This window comes from Manis pentadactyla, chromosome 1, assembly GCF_030020395.1.
Source record: "Manis pentadactyla isolate mManPen7 chromosome 1, mManPen7.hap1, whole genome shotgun sequence".
In the NCBI taxonomy this organism is placed as follows: Eukaryota; Metazoa; Chordata; class Mammalia; order Pholidota; family Manidae; genus Manis; species Manis pentadactyla.
Window position 1 is genome coordinate 209,862,528 of NC_080019.1, and position 21,518 is coordinate 209,884,045.

Consider the following 21,518-nt stretch of genomic DNA (forward strand, 5'->3'; position numbering starts at 1 on the left):
TTCAGAAAAATAGATTCAATTTGCTTCTAAACAATGAAACAAAAATTTTTAGTAAACTATAAACTTCTTTGTCCGATACCTCATTTGGCAATCCCGAGAAAGGGGAGAAAGTAGGCCTCCTGTAGGTGAGGCCTTTTATCTTTGGTTTTCAAACTGTGTGAAGATTTTCCCTTTCTTTCAAAGAACTTGTATAGGGTCAGAACTGATTACATATGTAAATGGTTTGTCACTAAGGGAAAATTACTCTGAGTTGCCAGTTCCTAGGGCTTTGCCTACACAATCACAGAAGCAGTGTATACTTGTTTGATGTTCTACACAGTGGTTCTCAACTGGGGGCCTCTTGATAGTATGTGGACACATTTCTGTTGTCATACTGGAGGGCTGCGACGGGCATGTAGTACGTACAAACCATCCTGCTAAATGCTGCAGTGCACAAGAGGCCTCCACAAGTAAGAATTACCCTGCCCCAAACTATTCTTGCTGAGTTTAGGAAACCCCAAAGCACATATTTTATTTATACCATCCAGTGTTTTACTTATTTTTTTCCCCAAAATATTTGAATCTCGCAGAAACTAACTGAACACCTGGACAGTTGGCTGAGTCTTCAACATTTTACCTGAAGAGGTAAACATCGGGGGTCCCACTCACAGGAGTTGGAAAGGTAAGGACCCCTTTAGCAGTTCTCAGTCATGATGTCGCAACACAGCACAGTGACTCGCTCTGAGTCACCTTCAATTTTGAATTAAGAAATGTTAAAAGGTCAAGTCAAAAAATTTTGAATGACTTTTTAAATATGGAATAGTGAAGAGTTCAGGCTAATGTCTCTCACAGTTGTTTGTAATGTGCATTCATGGACTGGTGTTTAGCAGTGACCTTGTATGGCTCCAGCTACGTCATGGGTCTGTGAGTGTATCATCTGTAGCCACATGAATCAAGAACATACTGAGAGCCACCAGGCTGCAGCGTCTATACAACTCTTTATGCTCCATTTTTGAGTCACATTTCTGACCATGATAGCTAAGAACTGTCCTTAGAAATCCTTGCTTTAACAATTTATGTTGCCAAAACAATTAAGGTTCCTAACACCAGAGGGCTTTAGAGGTGTTTTGAATATTAATCTTCCTTGGGGGTTTTCTGCCTATGCCAGATTAGATAATGTGGTAAATGGATTTGAAAAGAATAAATCTAGAAGACATTTGCATTAATGCTTCTATTTCCTAGAAGTATTTCCCTGGTTAATTGTTAGATAGCCCCTGGTAAGCAAGTTATCAATTAATTGCTGGAACATGCAATGTGTGTATTACCTTGGTCTTTAATTGGCCTCAACTTTTCTTTCTCAGTAATTGTTAATTGTTTAAATAAACAAGACCATTAGAACGGTAGTCAGTTATTTGGAAAAACTGTTTAATATACAAATTTCACTTACTATGAATCAATTTTTGTATAATGAATAGACCCCCAACAGTTAGACAATTCAATTATGGAAGTTGAATAGTCTGGTAAATTTTTCATTGTAGTGTGTATATTTTTATATAATGGGCAATGTCATTTACTTAGAGCTTAAAAGACTTTTAAAAATTCACTCATTTTCCAATTTAAAAAGTGACCTGTTTGATAGAAACAAACAAAAAATCCCTGTTCCTACTTTTGAGAGTAGACTATCATGAACTAAATTTAATATTATTACTTTTCACCCATTGTAATGAGTAGTCAGTACTTCCGAATTATCCTTTGGATGTTTCTCCAAGGAACAATGAATTAAAAGGGGCTGGAATGTTTTTTTGCAGCCATATGCCTATTTAAAAACTTCCATTAATCTTAAAATATCCAACTTCTTTATTCCTAACATGACTCCTTATCAATGAATAGGATTCCCCATCATGGATTTGTACTGTTAAAAAACAAAATTCAACTGGGTAAATTTTAAAATCTTACTGGCTTTATCCAGTGATTGATGAATCAGGCAACATCCGTCTAGCAGATAGAAAGGAGGGAGTGGAAATAAGGGAGTTACTGTCGCCAAAAAAGCAGGTTTGGTCATTGCAGAGTTACTTCCCATCAGGAGAAGGCAGGGGCCTAGCAGGTGTTCACCCTACTAGTGCTGCCAGGTTTCTCCTGCTTGCCTGATTTAAGATTCCATTTCTGGAACAGTCAAAACTGTAATTAAGTCTTGGTTTGGTGACATGGGGCTTAGCATAAGTGATTCCATTTTTGACCTGTTGTCTTGTGCTAAAAATTTAATGTATCAGCTCTACCCCCAGCTACCACACTGGAATTTGTGAAGTTTTTTTGCTGATCCTCTGTGGGGTAGCCATAGGTCAGTGTCAGGTTCACATTAAAGTAGATCACTCTCTTCATTCCTTTTCTGAAGTTCTAATATTACAAAAATCATTTTCTCGGTGTTTATTGGCTTTGAATATGCATTTAAAGCTTTTGAGAAAACACAGCACCCTGGGAAGACTCCTGTGATTTGTGATTATTAGAAACAGGATAACCCCCAGTGTCTGGAGCAAACTTCAGAGCCATGGCCCCAAGACCCAGACTGATCAGAATCAATGATGTCAACAAAAGACTGTATTGAAGGGCTCTTCTTTCATCAGGAACAACTTTGTCAATTGGGTAGCTATTCCTTTAGCAGCAGATTGTGCAGTAGATCCAATAAGAAGAGGTTACTGATCATAGCTTCGTTTGCACTTACCCCTAGTCAGAGGAGTGGGACCTGCCAAAGGAAACTAATTTTGAATCATGAATGCCTCTTACTACTTCCTGTTGGAACTTGTGGCTCAGAACTGGAAAGGTGACAGCTCTGAAAGTCAGTAAAATGTAAGGGTCTGTAGACTGTACAGATAGTTTTATGCTGGCTGCCCTTGGGTTCCTTTCTTGGTGCAGAGCCTGGGTGCTAGTTTCCCTGAGTTTGGATTTGCCAACAAGAGAAGGGAAATGGACAACCGGACAACCAAAGAAAGGGGCAGAGTTTGTTCCTGAGAAACCAAGGCACTGGAAATCAGGGAGAGGTTTGCAATGGATAAAACTATAGGATAATCCATTAGTAGTTTGAAGGCTGGATTGCACCTCCCCATGCAAGGCCTCATATGTGAACAGTGGCATTTTTCTGGGACAGAGCAAGGCCAAAGGAAGATACAAGAATCATAAAGAGCTTCATTCATAGTGTAAGAATTGGAAATAAAAGTTCTTGACTCAGCATGGTGGGAGGAAGCAGTATGTCTACCTCAGTCCAGCTACTTCTCTTCCTAATCTTTGATTTTGAGGTCTCCAGCATTGTATAGGATCAGATATCAGGTGCAACCTTCTTCAGTTGTGAAAGGTTTGATACCTTGTGATTTTGTGGTGTCAAGGGTCCATGGTAGTTGGTAGGGTCCTTTCCATGAATTTCACTTCTGCAAAAGCATAAGAGCAAAATAATAAATGTATGTAAATGGTAGAATATTTAAAAATACACATGGTTTAAAACACATTGGAATAGGATTGCAAAGGAAAATTGGTTATTTCTGTGACATACATTTTAAGGTAATAACTGGAATTATGACTGGTAATGTTATAGGCCAGGACACATGTTAAATTACATGGGAAGCATTATCAAAGAGGCACTGATGCTAAACCTTCTTAAAGTAAACCTAGTTTAACATCTTCCCAGGTGAGAGAAATCCTTTGAGCTATTCCAGAGGACTTCTGAGAGTTAGTTTGAGGTTAAAAACTTTGATTTGGGGAAGGTGTCAAAAGGTTTGATATTTGATTAAATAATATCATAGATCATTATGAAATTATCTATTTCATAAAAGTAACAATTGAAGATGTTAAAGGTAAATACAGAAGGTTACATACTTGTGCGCACTTGGCTCTGTTAACATTGAGAAGATTTTTCAAGTAATCCCAAAACTGTTAAAGATGACTTGAAACACAGTAAATTTTTTGGTAAGACATAAAATCTTTAGTAAGAGATTTATAAAAGTTTAAGTAATCTACCTGGACAGGAAAGTCATTCTTTTTTTATTTTAGTATCATTACTCTACAATTACACGATGAACATTATGTTTACTAGACTCCCCCCATCACCAAGTGCCCCCCGACATTTCCCATTGCAGTCATTGTCCATCAGCGTAGTAAGATATTGTAGAATCACTACTTGTCTTCTCTGTGTTCTACAACCCTCCCCGTGCCCCAGCCCACATTATGCATGCTAATCATAAAGACCCTATCTCCCACCCCCCACTTATCCCTCCCCAGTCCTTTTCCCTTTGTTAAATGTTAGTCCATTCTTGGGTTCTGTGAGTCTTCTAGTGTTTTGCTCCTTCAGTTTTTTCTTTGTTCTTATACTCCACAAATGAGTGAAATCATTTAATACTTGTCTTTCTCCGCCTGGCTTATTTCACTGAGCATAATACCCTCTAGCTCCATCCATGTTGTTGCAAATGTAGTCCCACTTGTTCATTTTTCCTTTGTTCATTTACTGATGGACACTTAGGTTGCTTCCATTTCTTGGCTATTGTAAATAGTGCTGCAATAAACATAGGCGTGCATATGATTTTTCAAACTGGGCTGCTGCGTTCTTAGGGTAAATTCCTAGAAGTGGAATTCCTGGGTCAAATGGTATTTCTATTTGAGTTTTTTGAGGAACCTCCATACTACTTTCTACAATGGTTGAACTAGTTTACATTCCCACCAGCAGTGTAGGAGGGTTCCTCTTTCTCCGCACCCTCTCCAGCATTTGTTGTTGTTTGTCTTTTGGTTGGTGGCCATTCTAATTGGTGTGATGTGATATCTCATGTGGTTTTAATTTGCATTTTTCTGATGACTAACAATGTGGAGCATCTTTTCATGTGTCTGTTGGCCATCTGAATTTCTGCTTTGGAGAAGTGTCTGTTCAGCTCCTCTGCACATTTTTTAATTGGATTATTTGCTTTTTGTTTGTTGAGGTGTATGAGCTCTTTATATATTTTGGATGTGAACCCCTTATCAGATCTGTCATTTATGAATATATTCTCGCATACTGTAGGATGCCTTTTTGTTCTATTGGTGGTGTCCTTTGCTGTACAGAAGCTTTTCAGTTTGATATAGTCCCACTTGTTCATTTTTCCTTTGTTTCCCTGGCCTGGGGAGATGTGTTCATGAAGAAGTCGCTCATGTTTTTCTAAGAGTGTTATGGTTTCATGACTTACATTCAGGTCTTTGATCCATTTCAAATTTACTTTTGTGTATGTGGTTAGACAATGATCCAGTTTCATTCTCTTACATGTAGCTGTCTAGTTTTGCCAACACCAGCTATTGAAGGGACTGTCATTTCCCCATTGTATGTCCATGGCTCCTTTATTGTATATTAATTGCCCATATATGTTTGGGTAAATATCTGGACTCTCTATTCTGTTCCACTGGTCTGTGGATCTATTCTTGTGCCAGTACCAAATTGTCTTGATTACTGTGGCTTTGTAGTAGAGCTTGAAGTTGGGAAGCAAGATCCCCCCTGCTTTATTCTTCCTTCTCAGGATTGCTTTGGCTATTTGGGGTCTTTTGTGGTTCCATATGAATTTTAAAACTATTTGTTCCAGTTCATTAAAGAATGCTGTTGCTATTTTGATAGGCATTGCATTGAATCTGTAGATTGCTTTAGGCAGGATGGCCATTTTGACAATATTAATTCTTCCTAGCCAAGAGCATGGGATGAGTTTCCATTTGTTACTGTCCTCTTTAATTTCTCCTGAGAGTGTCTTATAGTTCTCAGGGTATAGGTCTTTCACTTCCTTGGTAAAGTTTATTCCTAAGTATTTTATTCTTTTTGATGCAATTGTGAGTGGAATTGTTTTCCTGATTTCTCTTTCTGCTAGTTCTTCATTAGTGTATAGGGTGTGTTAATTTTGTATCCTGCAACTTTGCTGTATTCTGATATCAGTTCTAGTAGTTTTGGAGTGGAGTCTTTAGGGTTTTTTATGTACAATATCATGTCATCTGCAAATAGTGACAGTTTGACTTCTTCTTTACCAATCTGGATGGCTTGTATTTGTTTTGTCTGATTGCCATGGCTAGGACCTCCAGTACTATGTTGAATAAGAGTGGGGAGAGTGGGCATCCCTGTCTTGTTCCTGATCATAGAGAAAAAGCTTTCAGCTTTTCACTGTTCAGTATGATGGTGGCTGTGGGTTTGTCATATATGGCCTTTATTATGTTGAGGTACTTGCCCTCTATACCCATTTTGTTGAGAGTTTTTATCATGAATGGATGTTGAATTTTGTTGAATGCTTTTTCAGTGCCTATGGAAATGATCATGTGGATTTTGTCCTTTTTGTTGATGTGGTGGATGATGTTGATGGATTTTCAAATGTTGTACCATCCTTACATCCCTGAGATGAATCCCACTTGATCATGGTGCATGATCCTCTTGATGTATTTTTGCATCTATGTTCATCAGGGATATTGGTCTGTAATTTTCTTTCTTGGTGGGGTCTTTGCCTAGTTTTGGTATTAGGGTGATGTTGGCTTCATTGAATGAGTTTGGGAGTATTCCCTCCTCTTCTATTTTTTGGAAAACTTTAAGGAGAATGGGTATTATGTCTTCTCTATATGTCTGATAAAATTCTGCAGTAAATCCATCTGGCCCGGGGGTTTTGCTCTTGGGTAGTTTTTTGATTACCGATTTAATTTCATTTCTGGTAATTAGTCTGTTTAGATTTTCTGTTTCTTCCTTGGTCAGTCTTGGAGGGTTGTAATTTTCTACAAAGTTGTCCATTTCTTTTAGGTTTTTCAGCTTGTTAGCATAGAGATTTTCATAGTATTCTCTAATAATTCTTTGTATTTCTGTGGGGGTCTGTCATGATTTTTTCTTTCTCATTTCTGATTCTGTTGATGTGTGTAGATTCTCTTTCTCTCATAATAAGTCTGGCTAGGGGCTTATCTATTTTGTTTATTTTCTCAAAGAACAAGCTCTTGGTTTCATTGATTTTTGCTATTGTTTTATTCTCAATTTTGTTTATTTCTTCTCTCATCTTTATTATGTCCCTCCTTCTGCTGACTCATTTGTTCTTCTTTTTCCAGTTCCAATAATTGTGACTTTAGACTATTCATTTGGGATTGCTCTTCCTTCTTTAAATAGGCCTGAATTGCTATATACTTTCCTCTTAGAACTGCCTTTGCTGCGTCCCACAGAAGTTGCGGCTTTGTGTTGTTGTTGTCATTTGTTTCCATATATTGCTGGATATCTATTTTAATTTGGTCATTGATTCATTGATTATTTAGGAGCATGTTGTTAAGCCTCCATGTGTTTGTGAGCCTTTTTTGCTTTCTTTGTACAATTTATTTCTAGTTTTAAACCTTTGTGGTCTGAAAAGTTGGTTGGTAGGATTTCAATCTTTTGGAATTTACTGAGGCTCTTTATGTGGCCTAGTATGTGGTCTATTCTGGAGAATGTTCCATGTGCACTTGAGAAGAATGTGTAACCTGTTGCTTTTGGATGTAGAGTTCTATAGATGTCTATTAGGTCCATCTGTTCTACTGTGTTGTTCAGTGCCTCTGTGTCCTTACTTATTTTCTGTCCGGTGGATCTGTCCTTTGGAGTGAGTGGTGTGTTGATGTCTCCAAGAACAAATGCATTGCATTCTATTTCCTCCTTTAATTCTGTTAGTACTTGTTTCACATATGTTGGTGCTCCTGTATTGGGTGCATATATATTTATAATGGTTATATCCTCTTGTTGGACTGAGCCCTTTATCATTATGTAATGTCTTTCTTTATCTCTTGTTACTTTTTTTGTTTTGAAGTGTATTTTGTCTAATACAAATATGGCAACACCTGCTTTATTCTCCCTATTATTTGCATGAAATATTTTTTCCATCCCTTGAATTTTAGTCTGTGCATGTCTTTAGGTTTGAGGTGAGTCTCTTATCAGCAGCATATAAATGGGTCTTGCTTTTTTATCCATTCCATTATTCTGTGTCTTTTGATTGGTGCATTCAGTCCATTTACATTTGTACTTATTGCCATTGCTGGTTTAGATTCGTGGTTACCAAAGGTTCAATGGTAGCTTCTTTTACTATCTAACCTTCTAACTTCTTGCTTATTAAGCTATTATAAGCACAGTCTGATGATTCTTTATTTCTGTCCCTTCTTATTCCTCTTCCTCCATTCTTTGTATGTTAGTTGTTGTATTCTGTACTGTTTTGTCTTTCCTTTGACTGCTTTTGTGAGTAGTTGGTTTTATTTTTTGCCTTTAGTTAGTATTTGGTTGGTCTTTCTTTGTTGTGATTTTTTTTCTCTGTTGACATCTGTTTAGCCTTAGGAGTGCTTCCATCTAGAGCAGTCCCTCTAGAATACCCTGTATAGGTGGTTTGTGGGAGGCAAATTCCCTCAACTTTTGCTTGTCTGGAAACTGTTTAATCCCTCCTTCATATTTAAATGATAGTCATGCTGGATACAGTATCCTTGGTTTGAGGCCCTTCTGTTTCATTGCATTAAGTATATCATGCCATTCTCTTCTGGCCTGTAAGGTTTCTGTTGAGAGGTCTGATGATAGCCTGATGGGTTTTCTTTTGTAGGTGCTTTTTTCTCTTTCTGGCTGCCTTTAATACTCTGTCCTTGTCCTTGATCTTTGCCATTTTCATTATTATGTGTCTTGGCATTGTCCTCCTTGGGTCTCTCGTGTTGGGAGTTCTGTGTGCTTCTATGATCTGAGAGGCTATTTCCTCCCCCAGTTTGGGGAAGTTTTCAGCAATTATTTCTTCAAAGACACTATCTATCCCTTTTCTCTCTCTTCTTCTTCTGGTACCCCTATGATGTGGATATTGTTCCATTTGGATTGGTCACACAGTTCTCTCACTATTCTTTCATTCCTGGAGATCCTTCTATCTCTCTCTGCCTCAGCTTCTCTGTATTCCTGTTCTCTGATTTCTATTCCATTAATGGCCTCTTGTACTTCAGCCAGTCTGCTCCTAAGTCCTTCCAGAGATTTTTTTATTTCTGTATTCTCCCTCCCTACTTGCTCCTTTAGCTCTTGCATATTTCTCTACAGGTCCATCAGCATGGTTATGACCTTTATTTTGAATTCTTTTTCAGGAAGATTGGTTAAATCTATCTCCCCAGGCCCTCTCTTGGGGTTTGTCTGGGTAATTCTGGACTGAACCAAATTCTTCTGCCTTTTCATGGTTATAGAGGTAGCTGTAGGCAGGTGGCGCATGTGTCAGCTGGCAGAACAAAGTCCTTTCCTGCTTATTTGTCTCCGTGCCCTTCTCTGCTGCCTGTGTTGGTTACTGCACACCTGGCACAGCCTCCAGATTAGTCCCCTAAATGCTGTGGGTGGGCTCACCATCAGGGTAGCCCAGAGGCCTGCAGGGAGTGTTAGGCATGCCAGGTGTGCTCTCCTGGGAGTCTCCTGGGTCTGGCCTGGGCGGCTGCATGCCGGGAAGAGATTCTGTGCAGTTGCTGTGGGTGCGGCCTCTCTCCCCCTGCTCCACTGCTGTGAGCATGTGCACGACTGTGCCAGAAGGGGTATGACTGGCAGGCTGTTTATAACCATGAGGGACTTCAGAGCTGCCCAGGATTCCCAGCTGCTCGGCTGAGTGTGCTGGGACGCTTCTGTGCAGCTGTGAGGCCCCTGTCCCTTTAAGACTTTCAAAAAGCACTTGCTTTTCTTTTGTCCCAGGGGAGCCGTCTGTGGGGGACCCACTTGCAGATTTTACTTTTCTGTTTCTCTAATATCTAGCACACCATGTGATGTGTGTCTGCACTCCTGGTGCAGATGACTAGGGCTGGGTATTTAGCAGTCCTGGGGTTTCACCCCCATCCCTCTCTGACTCCTTTCTTTCTGCCAGGGAGCTGGGGTGGGGGGAGCACTCGGGTCCTGCCATCCATGGCTTGTATCTTACCCCCTTCATGAGATGCTGAGTTCTTGCAGATGTAGATGTATCCTGGCTATGTTACTGTATCCACTGGTCTCTCTTTTAGGGATAGTTGTATTTGTTGTATTTTCAAAAATATATATGGTTTTGGGAGATTTCTTCTGCCCTACTCATGTCACCATCTTGGCTCCTCCTCCAACATTGGTTTTTTAACACAGAGAGAAAAACAAACTCTAGTTCTTTACCAATGTGCTTTTGATATTAAAACTCATTTGAAAAATTTATAATTTTAGCCAGCTTGACCACATCAAGCTACCTTTTCAACGTAGTTTTTGTAGCCATTTTTTTCTCATTATGGAACCATTTTACTTTCCTTACCTACTTTTGCATGTACATTTCCTTCCACCCTTATTATTTCTAAGTAGTTTGGTTACATGTATTGAATAGAATAGACTTCGTAGCCCACAGAATCCTTAATTCCTAGCAAAAACTAAAATAAGCAACCAGGACTATTACACTAGCATACTGTGGCTTGGCAAACTCATAAATACATTAGAAGTATAGTCTCCCTCAATATGGCAGAAAACACAGTTACTAATACACTCAAATATCCTTAGTTCCTTTATCAAAGGAAGCCCAAGGGGATAATAAGCCTATGTTCAGTAGGTCATGTTTCACTATTATATCTTACTTGGAAAGGATCTAGATATTCAATGAATACCCATCATTTAATTTAGTCTAGTATAACTTTAAGGTTTCGAGTTACCAAAAATATTTTGGAAGCTATTTTTAAGTAGACATACAATAAAGAATAATTAGATCACTCAAGTTATTTTTCTTGCTGACAAATCCTGTGTGAGAGAGATAACATGAACTTATTTGACTTTTAGTAAACCAATATAGGGAGCATGGGAGTTTTATGTTTGCATTGTATCTAATATTTATAGCTCTTGTTTTTACTTAAGGAAAATTGTCCTATATCATGTAAGCTTGAAAAACATTTGGGTTCACTTTTATATTTCTGAGAATATACTGAATTTATATAGCACTGATTTGCCTTTAATGCAAATAGAGCTCTTTAAAAATTAACTTTGGCAATACCCTTGGGGATAGAAAAATCACATTCTAACATACATATGTGAAGACAGATATAAATAGATGTCTATAAGTTTCAAAATTTTACCCGTGGGATAGGTATGGTAATGCAAAACTCCCTAGTTTATAAAAACACAATTGGATCCTAACTGTGTTTCTATTAGATGGCATAGGTTAAGGTTACCTGCTCAGATGTCTTAAACTTTACTAATATTTGTGGCAAAGATTTTTAAGATTTTTTATAGGCCTAGCTTTCAAATAACCTTTCTTTCCTTATAAGAATTACCTTGATCCCTAGAGAAGACTGGGTAAAATTTGAAACCTCAAAAGGCAAAGAAAGAATGAAACTTTCACCAGGAAGGATGTTTGTGAGTCCAGATCTTTTACAATATCTACAAGCCTTTTGAGAGGGACAGGTGGGCTTTTAATTAGTTCTTGCACTGCATTTCTGTTCTTGTAAAGACTTAATCCTCAGAAAATTGGGTTCCAACCTAAATTATATCAAGGTCTACCCATTTGCATCTTATTTAATCAAGGAGATCTCTAAGGTGGGAATTAAAAGCTTCCTATGTTCTAGATTTAGAGCTGTCAGTCTTTGGAAGGTTTTCCTTTCCCTCTGGCTATACAGTTTAATTTTCCCCTAGGGGAGAAGACCTAAAAAATGGTTCTTGTCAAGTTCTGACTATCAATTTGCAATCTGGCAAGCTTCTGACAATGGACCTACTTAAAAAAAAAATCCTTCAAACACCTTTGGACAAACAGTAAATATTCCTAGCAGTACGGAGTGACCCCAAAGAGAGTGAAAAGATTCTCCACCCCCAAATATATCCAAAAGAAAGAAAAACTTAACAATTGTCCTGAGAGTCGTCAACAGGAGGTAGGATCCTAGCTGCAAATGGAAGGCAATCCACATTTTTGGGGTCCCCAACCTAAGTTCTCAGGACACAAACAAGAAAAACATGGAGCAATAACTGTTCCTAGGAGAAAAAGGATTAATAACCAGTAGGTGGGGATTTGGAAAGGAAGGGACACCATGACACTTTACCTTCCTCTCAGAGCCAGGCACTGTGGAGATTCAGAAGAGCTGACCCCAGAAGAATGCTCACCCTCTGCTGGCGTCTGCCAGCTTTACCAGGATCCCATCTGCAGGCTCCAGATCTAGTGGGATTTCTAGTGGGATTTAAGATAGATAGTGTCAGCCAGGCAGACATCAAAATTTAGCAAGCTTTTCCAGTAATTTTTAGTTTTCCATTGGCTGCTAAGGGGGAGATACAGTCCCAGAGAATCCCCCAACCCTGCTAGGGCCCACATGCAGGGGCCCTCTTTTGAGAGTTAGCTTATGGGAATGTCTATGAGGCCAAAAGCAGCTTTTGTCTGTGGTCTTATAGTCTCATCAGTCTGATCCTTAGTTTTAATACCTCTTGTGACTTTTAATTTTTCATTGATCTTTCAAAGATATTTTAGAACCTTAAAGTCTTTTGGAGGCTTCTGCATGTCAGTTAAGATGGGTGTTCCATTCTATTGCTTGATTTGGGAGCCCCTGCTTTCCAGTGCACTTCTTAAATGAACACTTCTGTCTAACTGGAATGCCCCCTATAATGGCCATTGCATTTCTAGTTGTCTTAGTAACATTTTGCCATTTTTGTAGAATGTAGCAGCTTCTGGTTTAGATATAAAATAAGCAGTTGTGCCATAAGGGGATGCACTCAGTTATCTGAAACTTGAAGATCCCATTTCTTTAAGCCTTAGGGCCTTTTTGAGTCAAATTAATGCTTAAGAAGGATTTGCCATGGGTAGATGATTGTGTGATATTTTACAATGTTCTTCATGCATGGAAATTTTCTTGAGGTTGGCAGGTGGTCTGGTGTCCATCTAACCTGTTCAGTGACCAACTTATCCTATAACACGGGTGTCTGAGATTTAGGTGGCAAGCACCCTAATGGCACCCTCATTCCCATTAATAATAGGCCTATTATTCCTTTACCTCCTGCATACATTGGCAGAAACCAATAGTAATTGAGGAAGTGGAATTGTAGACAAGCCAAGAGAAGGCCTTAGGCACATACTACCAACTGTTCCCAAAGTGAACTACAGATTGAATCACAGAACCCAACAAATACAGACCGCAGACTAATCACAGGCTAGGGACTCAGGTTCTGGATGAAACCATTTGTCAGCCCAAGCTGACCTGCTAAAGTAAGATGTGGACTGGAAAGCCAATTACACAGGGAGCTGAACACAAACAGTGGAGCCTGAATCTGAAAGGAACTTATCTGTGTCCCTCAGAAATGGCAAAAAGACAGAGGACTCAAAGGGTTAGCAGGTACCAATGCCTTTGTTTCTTGTGCCAAAAGCCATCAGAAGTCTCCTTCAATCTCATTATAGCCACCACTGTTAAAAAACAAATTTTAACTGAGTAAATTTTAAAGATATTATTGGTATTATTCAACAGTTATGAATTAGGCAGCATCTAATCTGACAGGAGCTGTACAAAATGAAAGATTTGTATAAGCATAGGAGCATGGGTGCAAAGAAATTACAGTAGGCAAGAAAGTGGACTGGCTATTGCAGGTTACTTTCCTTTAGGGGAAGGCAGGGGTCTACCAGGCAATTCCTGCTTGACCATTCCATTTCTGGGAGGTCCCAAACTATACTTAACTTCCAGTTTAGTAGCATGGGGCTTAGCATAAGTGACTTCATTTTTGGCCTGTTGTATTATTTTTAACATTAGATATTAACTGAGTTAAATAGACAGTTGAGTGAAAGACCTCATGTTGCTCGGTGTGAACATTACCATGTTGAAAAGAAGACCTTTAAAAATACATGCTGCTTTTTTTATTCCACAAGCAAGTATTTCATAGTATATACAGAGCTCAAATAACATCTAAAGTTTTTACTGAGGTATCTGTTTTCCAAATGGCCAGATCACTCCAACTGTATGGGTCAATTTTGCATGATGCTTGACAAGTAAGAAAATAATTTTTTTAATTCTGTAAAAGTTTTGTTCTATTTACTTCCCCTTCACTCTGGGAACTTAGTATATATATTTATTTCAGGTTATCCATAGTATAGCTGTTCAAGTCCTTGTGGAGCAATCCAACCTAAACTTAAGAGTGAAAAGAACAGCCTCAATAAAGATCTGAGTGAGTCTGTTGGAAAACTGGAAAAAAACAAGTCCTTAAAATAGAGAGACCTTGGGACACATGGCATAGTAGTTCCTTTGGAAATATTTTGATAAAAAATCACTGTTAGGAAAATGAATAACAACAACATGGTTGACATCAAGTATGGACTTGATGTCAGATATGGAGGTCGGAACACCAACAGAGATAGGCTAGTGGCATTACAATAAGGGAGAATGTTAGAACACATTAAAATACCCAAACCTAGCACAAAAGTGTGGGCCTATAAGAAATATATATTCCATAGAAATTGAGGACTCAGAAATATAAAGAAGTCAATTCTTCCTAAAGGCATGTATAATTTCAATACAATTACTATCATCATATTACTGTATACTTTTTGTAATTCAATAGATACTCTAAATTTTATCTGGAAAATTAAGTGGATGAGAATAATCAATAAAATTGTGGGAAAGGAAAATGAGCAGTTTTGATAACAGGTACGTGTCAAAATAATATCTTAAAGCTATGGTAATGAGAGCCATCTGTCTGGTTCTAGCATAGAAATACCCAAAGACTAGTGGAAATAATCAGTGGTTTCTTAAAATGCTGAGTATATACTGGAATTCATCAAATGAAAAGAGTGGGAAATCATGACTTGATATATAATATTGAGACAGCTGGCTATATATTTAGAGAAAAGAGATATCCATATATTACAATAAATAAAAAATTAAGCAAAAAATTATAAACATGAAAATGGCAGATATATAGGGACTTGACACCACAAAAATCATAAAATTCCCACAGCTAAAAATACAATAAACAAAAGCCAAATGATAAACAGAAAAACAGGTAGTCTTATGTTCTAAACTAGCTTTTAAAAAATTTTTGGGTTTCATACTCTCTCTCCTAATAATAAGCTAAAGATTTTTGTGGGGTGCTCAATGATTATGAGAATTAAACATTTACTATTTTGGAAGTTAATTCTGAAACAATTTTCAGTGTTTTACTTAAAAACAGCAAGCTGATACCTATTCCAAGAGGAGGTCCAAGATGGCAGTGTAGAAAGAGCATGAACTCACTTCATCCTATGTACACATAAAATCTATACCCACACCCATACCAGAGCAATTCATCCTGAGAACAACTGAGGCCTGAGTTAGAGCACCTTCTGCACAAAAACATCACATAAAAATATGGCAGGAGAGACAGAGACACGGTAACAGAGGGAGCCCCACTCCCAGTGTGGCTCTGCAGTACGGAGGGATGTCGCTCATGGCCCATAGTGAAGATCTGCCTGCCCTGGGGCACAGGAGGAAAAGCTGTTATTAGGAGTTTAAAAGACAGCCACACTTACATGAAGGAAACTGATTTTCAGAATGAAAGAACCCAACAAAAGGTGGGGGAACTGCTAGAATTCTCTATAGGAGCAGGAGTGCTATTGTTTACATTCCCCCCATGTATTCAGAGTGCGGCCCAGAGTAGGGTAAGGGTGCACACACCAGCTCCAGACTTAACCAAGGTGTCTCTTGGACCCTGCCCATGTGGATTCACTGGTGCCCAGACAGATCACCAGACCCCATGCCTCACTCCCTGGCCCACTGCTTACCCAGGAGCCCCTGGAGGGCCTATCACCCCACCAATACTGTAACCCCAATGAGTGCCAAACTAGAAGACCCCCAGCCTATGCCCTGGAAGCCCCAGCCCCAAGACACTCCAACCCACACTCACCTGGCCTCCAGCTAGCCAGCCAAAAGCACCGGGCACATGTAGTCTACCTAAGGGACATTCCTACAAAAGGCAGCCCTTTTGCCTAACTTACAGAAAGTCAAGCAAAATAAGGAGACACAGGAATATGTTTGAAACAAAAGAACATGGCAAAACCACAAACAACTAAATGAAATGGGAGTTAAGCAATCCATCTGATAAAAAGTAGTGGTGATAAAGATGCTAATCAGACTTGAGAGAAGAGTGGATGAACTCAGTGAGACAATATCAAAAGGAACCAGTCAGAGATAAGGAATATAATAAATTGAAAAATACACTAGAGGATGCAGAAGAATTGATCAGTAATTTGCAAGAGAGAGTAGGGGAAAGCACTAAAAAACTGAACAGCAGAAAGAAAAAAGAATGAAAAGAAAAGCTTCTATACAGGAAAAGACACTATCAATAGAACAAAAAGGAACCCTACAGTATGGGAGAATATATTTGTAAATGACAGATCCAATAAAGGCTTGACATCCAAAATATATAAAGAGCTCACACGCCTCAACAAACAAAAAACAAATAACCCAATTAAAAGATGGGCAGAGGAACTGAACAGACAGTTCTCCAAAAAAGAAATACAGATGGCCAACAGACACATGAAAAGATGCTCCACATCGCTAATTATCAGAGAAATGCAAATTAAAACTACAATGAGGTATCACCTCACACCAGTAAGGATGGCTGCCATCCAAAAGACAAACAACAACAAATGTTGGTGAGACATTGGAGAAAGGGGAACCCTCCTACACTGCTGGTGGGAACGTAAATTAGTTCAACCATTGTGGAAAGCAGTATGGAGGTTCATCAAAATGCTCAAAAGAGACTTACCATTTGACCCAGGAATTCCACTCCTAGGAATTTACCCTAAGAACGCAGCAATCAAGTTTGAGAAAGACAGATGCACCCCTATGTTTATCGCAGCACTATTTACAGTAGCCAAGAATTGGAAACGACCTAAATGTGCATCGGTAGATGAATGGATAAAGAAGATGTGGTACATATACACAATGGAATACTACTCAGTCACAAGAAAAGGGCAAATCCTACCATTTGCAGCAACATGGATGGAGCTGGAGGGTATTATGCTCCGTGAAACAAGCCAAGCAGAGAAAGAGAAATACCAAATGATTTCACTCATCTGTGGAATATAAGAACAAAGGAAAAACTGAAGGAACAAAACAGCAGCGGAATCACAGAACCCAAGAATGGACTAACAGGTACCAAAGGGAAAGGGACTGGGGAGGATGGGTGGGTAGGGAGGGATAAGGGGGGAGAAGTAGGGGGGTATTAAGATTAGCATGCATGGGGGGGTGGGAGAAAGGGGAGGGCTGTACAACACAGAGAAGACAAGTAGTGATTCTACAACATTTATCTATGCTGATGGACAGTGACTGTAAAGGGGTTCATAGCGGGGACCTGGTATAGGGGAGAGCCTAGTAAACATAATGTTCTTCATGTAAGTGTAGATTAAAGATAACAAAAAAAAGAAAAGCAGTTCCTGTGTGGTGACCTCCAATGAGTTCCCTTTGATACACAATGGTATAAAGGGCATATCAAAGTGGGCAAAGGGTCTGTTTGTGTTTATACAGAGGATCAAAGCCTAATTTGGCTACCCAGAAAATGAACTAAGATACTACATGAAGAAGAACTTCCAACATCAGCACTCTCTGGAAGAGTCACACCAGAAGATGATCATCAAAAAACCTCAACAAAGATCCAGGTGATGCTGCAGTTGTAGCTGCATTCATCCCACCAGTTCCTGGACTTGCCATTGGAATGAAGAAGGAGATATCTAAGTTGGCCTGTGCATACAGTAAAACAACAAATCTGACTGGATCTACACTGTTGAAACTCAATCAAGAATTAGGAGAAGTGCAAGTTTTAGCGCTTCAAAATCTTACAACTACAGACTATCTACTGTTAAAAGAACAAATGGGATGTGAACAGTTCCCAGGAATGGACTGTTTTAATTTGTCTGATTTCTCTCAGACTGTTCAAGTACAGTTGGACATTATCCATCATATCATAGACAAATTTTCACAAATGCCTAGGGTGCCTAACTGGTTTTCTTGGCTTCACTGGAGATGGCTGGTAATTATAGATCTGCTTTGGTTATGTAACTGTATTCCTATTATGTTAATGTGTGTGCACAATTTAATTAGTATTTTAAAACCCATACATGCTTAAGTTACTCTACAAGAAGATATGTCAAAGAAATAATCAATCTTCCCATATTTTCTTCCGCCTGCTACTTCTATAGCTTTTCTTCTTCCTTCCTAATTACAACCCTTAAATAGAATTCGTGCCTCATATCAAAATTACCGAGTATCATAATTCTCCCAAGTGATAAAGATACCTCAAGACAAATGCTTGGCATAGAAGCCACAGGGCATAAATATGCAAAGAAGTAAAAAGCTAACCTTTTCAAACAATAAGGCTTCTCTCTCACTTACCAACTTTACATTTCCCTGTATGGCCCCGGAAGATGGCTGGTTAGCCAGAGACAGGTAAGATTCCTCAAGGGAGGAACAACCTAAGACAGGCACAGTCGCAGGGGGGCCATCAGGTGAGAAATTGGGGATCAACAGAGGTGAGGCTTAGAACCTCACCCCCCCTGTTTTGAGAGAAATCTTCTGTATCCGTGGATGTTTTATTGCCCTTGTCTAGCTTGGATTAACACATAGTCTACAGGCACACACCTGATCATCTACATTTGCTCTCTTACAACACTAAACTATGTTTTCTACCTTTATCTTGTATCTACCTACCACTTCAGCATTTTATTAAAAATAATAATAATAAAGAGAGAAATGTGGTATCCACATATAAATCAAGTATAAAAATCAAATGATTATTCATATTTGAACTGACTGTTTATAGTTCATAATGCATGAGCAAAACCGTAAGTTTGTGATGACTGCCCTTGTACTGTTCACCATGTAACTTACTCACTATGTAAGAATTTGTACTCCATGTAAGAACTTGTTCGTTATGCTTCAGAAGATTGGAGACTGACGAGAATTAGGCTTGGGGTGGATTAATGATTGTGCATTGAGCATTGACTCCCCTATACAGAATTTTATTGTTGTTAACAACCGTTTGATCAATAAATATGAGAGATGCCCTCTCAAAAAAAAATTTAAAAAGACATATGCACCCCTATGTTTATCCCAGCACTATTTACAATAGCCAAGACAGGTAAGCAACCTATGTGTCCATCAATAGATGAATGGATAAAGAATGTGTGGTACATATACACAATGGAATATTATTCAGCCATAAGAAGAAAACAAATCCTACCATTTACAGCAACATGGACAGAGCTAGAGTGTATTATGCTCAGTGAAATAAGCCAGGTGGAGAAAGGCAAGTACCAAATGATTTCACTCATATGTGGTGTATAAGAACAAAGGAAAACTGAAGGAACAAAACAGCAGCAGATCACAGACTCCAGGAGAGGACTAGCAGTTACCAAAGGGAAAGGGGGTGGGGAGAGAAGGAGAAGGGGATTATAGGGTATTATGATTAGCACACATAAAATTGGGGGATCACAGGGGAGGCAGTATAGCACAAAGAAGACAAGTAGTAAGAAGACTCTAGAGCATTTTACTACACTGATGGACAGTGACTGCAATGGGGTACTGGGGGGGACTTGATAATATGTGTAAATGTAGTAACCACAATGTTGCTCATGTGAAACCTTCATAAGATTGTATATCAATGATACCTTAATAAAAAATACAGTTTTTCAAAGAAAAAAATTATGAGGACACTAGCACTGTTTTGCATTTTACTTACCTTTTTAACTCTATCTGCTTCTGCAACCATGGTTGACAAAGATGAGCAAAAGGACAAGGAAACCCCAGAATTGCTGGATGTTAAGGATCATTAAAGAGTGGAATAGCAAATACCTACCTTCAGACTGTAAAAAATAAAAATAAAAATAATGGAAGGAGTGAGGGAGGTAAAAAAGATGAACACTTACCATTTTAAGCCACTGTTGTTCAAGTGCTGGGTCCCTTGGGGCTGAAGAGAATCTTAAGGGATTGAGCTTTCCAAATTATGGTGGTTCCATCTTTGCATCACCAATCCCACAGTCTTCTGAAGAGGTTGAAAATCAGGTAGAACCCATGGTTCAAAGCCCTTTTGCTGACAAAGGCAGAACCCCAGTGATGTTAGTGTGAGTGACCTCCCACTACCCTTTCCTCCTCTACGTGTTTGCACAGATGCATGGCCAGGAATTTGGGCTTTATAACTAAGGAAGAAATAAGATTTAGAAATACGAATTTTAGGAACAGAATGAAAGACTATTAGGAGAAGAGCATGGTATCTTGTTCTAAGCAGGACCACCAGAATCGGTTTGAACTTACGTAGTTCAAGATATAAGAGCCACAATTAAGTGAAACAATAGTGGGACTCTGAGCTCAAGCTGATCTGTTTCTGATTCAGGTAGGGTCATAGTATGGCCAGAGTCCTGGTGAGGGAGGGCAGGGAAGGCTGCGTCTTCCAGACTTCTGCCCAGAACTCAGACATGCACTGCTTCTGTGTGGTGGACTCTGTGTTACATATTTACCTAATGTTTCCTTTTTCTCTTCAGGACACACAGGAAGACGGCATTTCCACAGCCTCCCCTGCAGTTGGGGTGGAGCCACGTGACTGAGTTCTGCAGAAAGGAATGTGGGCAGATGTGATGCAGACATTGAAGCCTGGCCATGAAGCTCCCATGTCCTTCTGTGGTAGCTTCTGAGGCTGCCTGTTTCAGATGGCGTCATCGGCATTCAGAGGAAAGGGGCCACGGACAGCCATCGAGCACCGACTGCTGAGTAAAAGACAAACACTTGTTAGTGGTTTATTTGTTACTGCAGCGTAGTGTAGCTCTCCCGACTAATCCACAACTCAAGAATGAATGTTTTAAGGTCTGTAGACTTGATTCTTGACTTGGATACTAGAATTCTGACTATAAGCAGTGAAGCCTATATAATTATTTCTTGGGCAAAAGATCAACTACGTGGGAACCTGACTAACAGGAATGACAAAGCAGACATAGCTAAGTGCTCAGCCAACAAACTGGTTTGTGATCACATACTGGACACCCCTTGGGGGCCTCTCAGCAATATTTCAGGGTAGGGGTCACTCTAAGAAGAGTTCACTGCTAACGATCACATGAATGGAGACCCAAGAGAGCATTATTTTTGAAGATATGGGAAATGTAATCTTTTTTGATGTCACTGGCTAGTATTTTGGGATTATCTTTTGTGTCATGCAAAAAAAAAATCAAAAGCCTATCTCCAGTCCCAGTTCCAAAAACGATAACACCCATCCCTTTTCAAAGCTCTCCTTCAGTGTCTCAAGGGCCTTGTGATGTGAGTGGAATTGTCCAGCTTGAAACAAATGAAAAAACTTATGTTTCTGGCAACTTAGAACCTGTCTTGGAGCAAATGTCACACTGCCAAATGGGAATCTATTTCAACCTGCGCCTTGAGAAAGGACCTGATATTTTCTATGCATGTCAGGCTCATACTTATACATGTGGTAGGCAGCTGACGGACCCCTGAGACCGGTCCAAGCTAACACCTGTAAGAAAAGAAACCTCCATGCAGGAATGATGCGCTGTGGGAATTGGATCCCTGTGCACAACAAAGGCCATAATTCTCTACTGTTCACATAAGAACAATTATTCAGACTGTCTTCT

General features: G+C 39.2%; 1 long non-coding RNA gene across 1 annotated transcript; it reads right to left on the minus strand.

Moving 5' to 3' along the window:
• Window positions 1-905: 905 nt before the first annotated feature.
• Window positions 906-21,517, minus strand: LOC118908528 (uncharacterized). The gene is made up of 3 exons (XR_005023220.2): window positions 19,812-21,517; window positions 11,980-12,104; window positions 906-3,398 (listed from the first exon to the last, which is right to left on the minus strand). It is a non-coding gene; the product is annotated as an uncharacterized LOC118908528 (long non-coding RNA).
• Between the last annotated feature and the right edge of the window lies 1 nt (window position 21,518).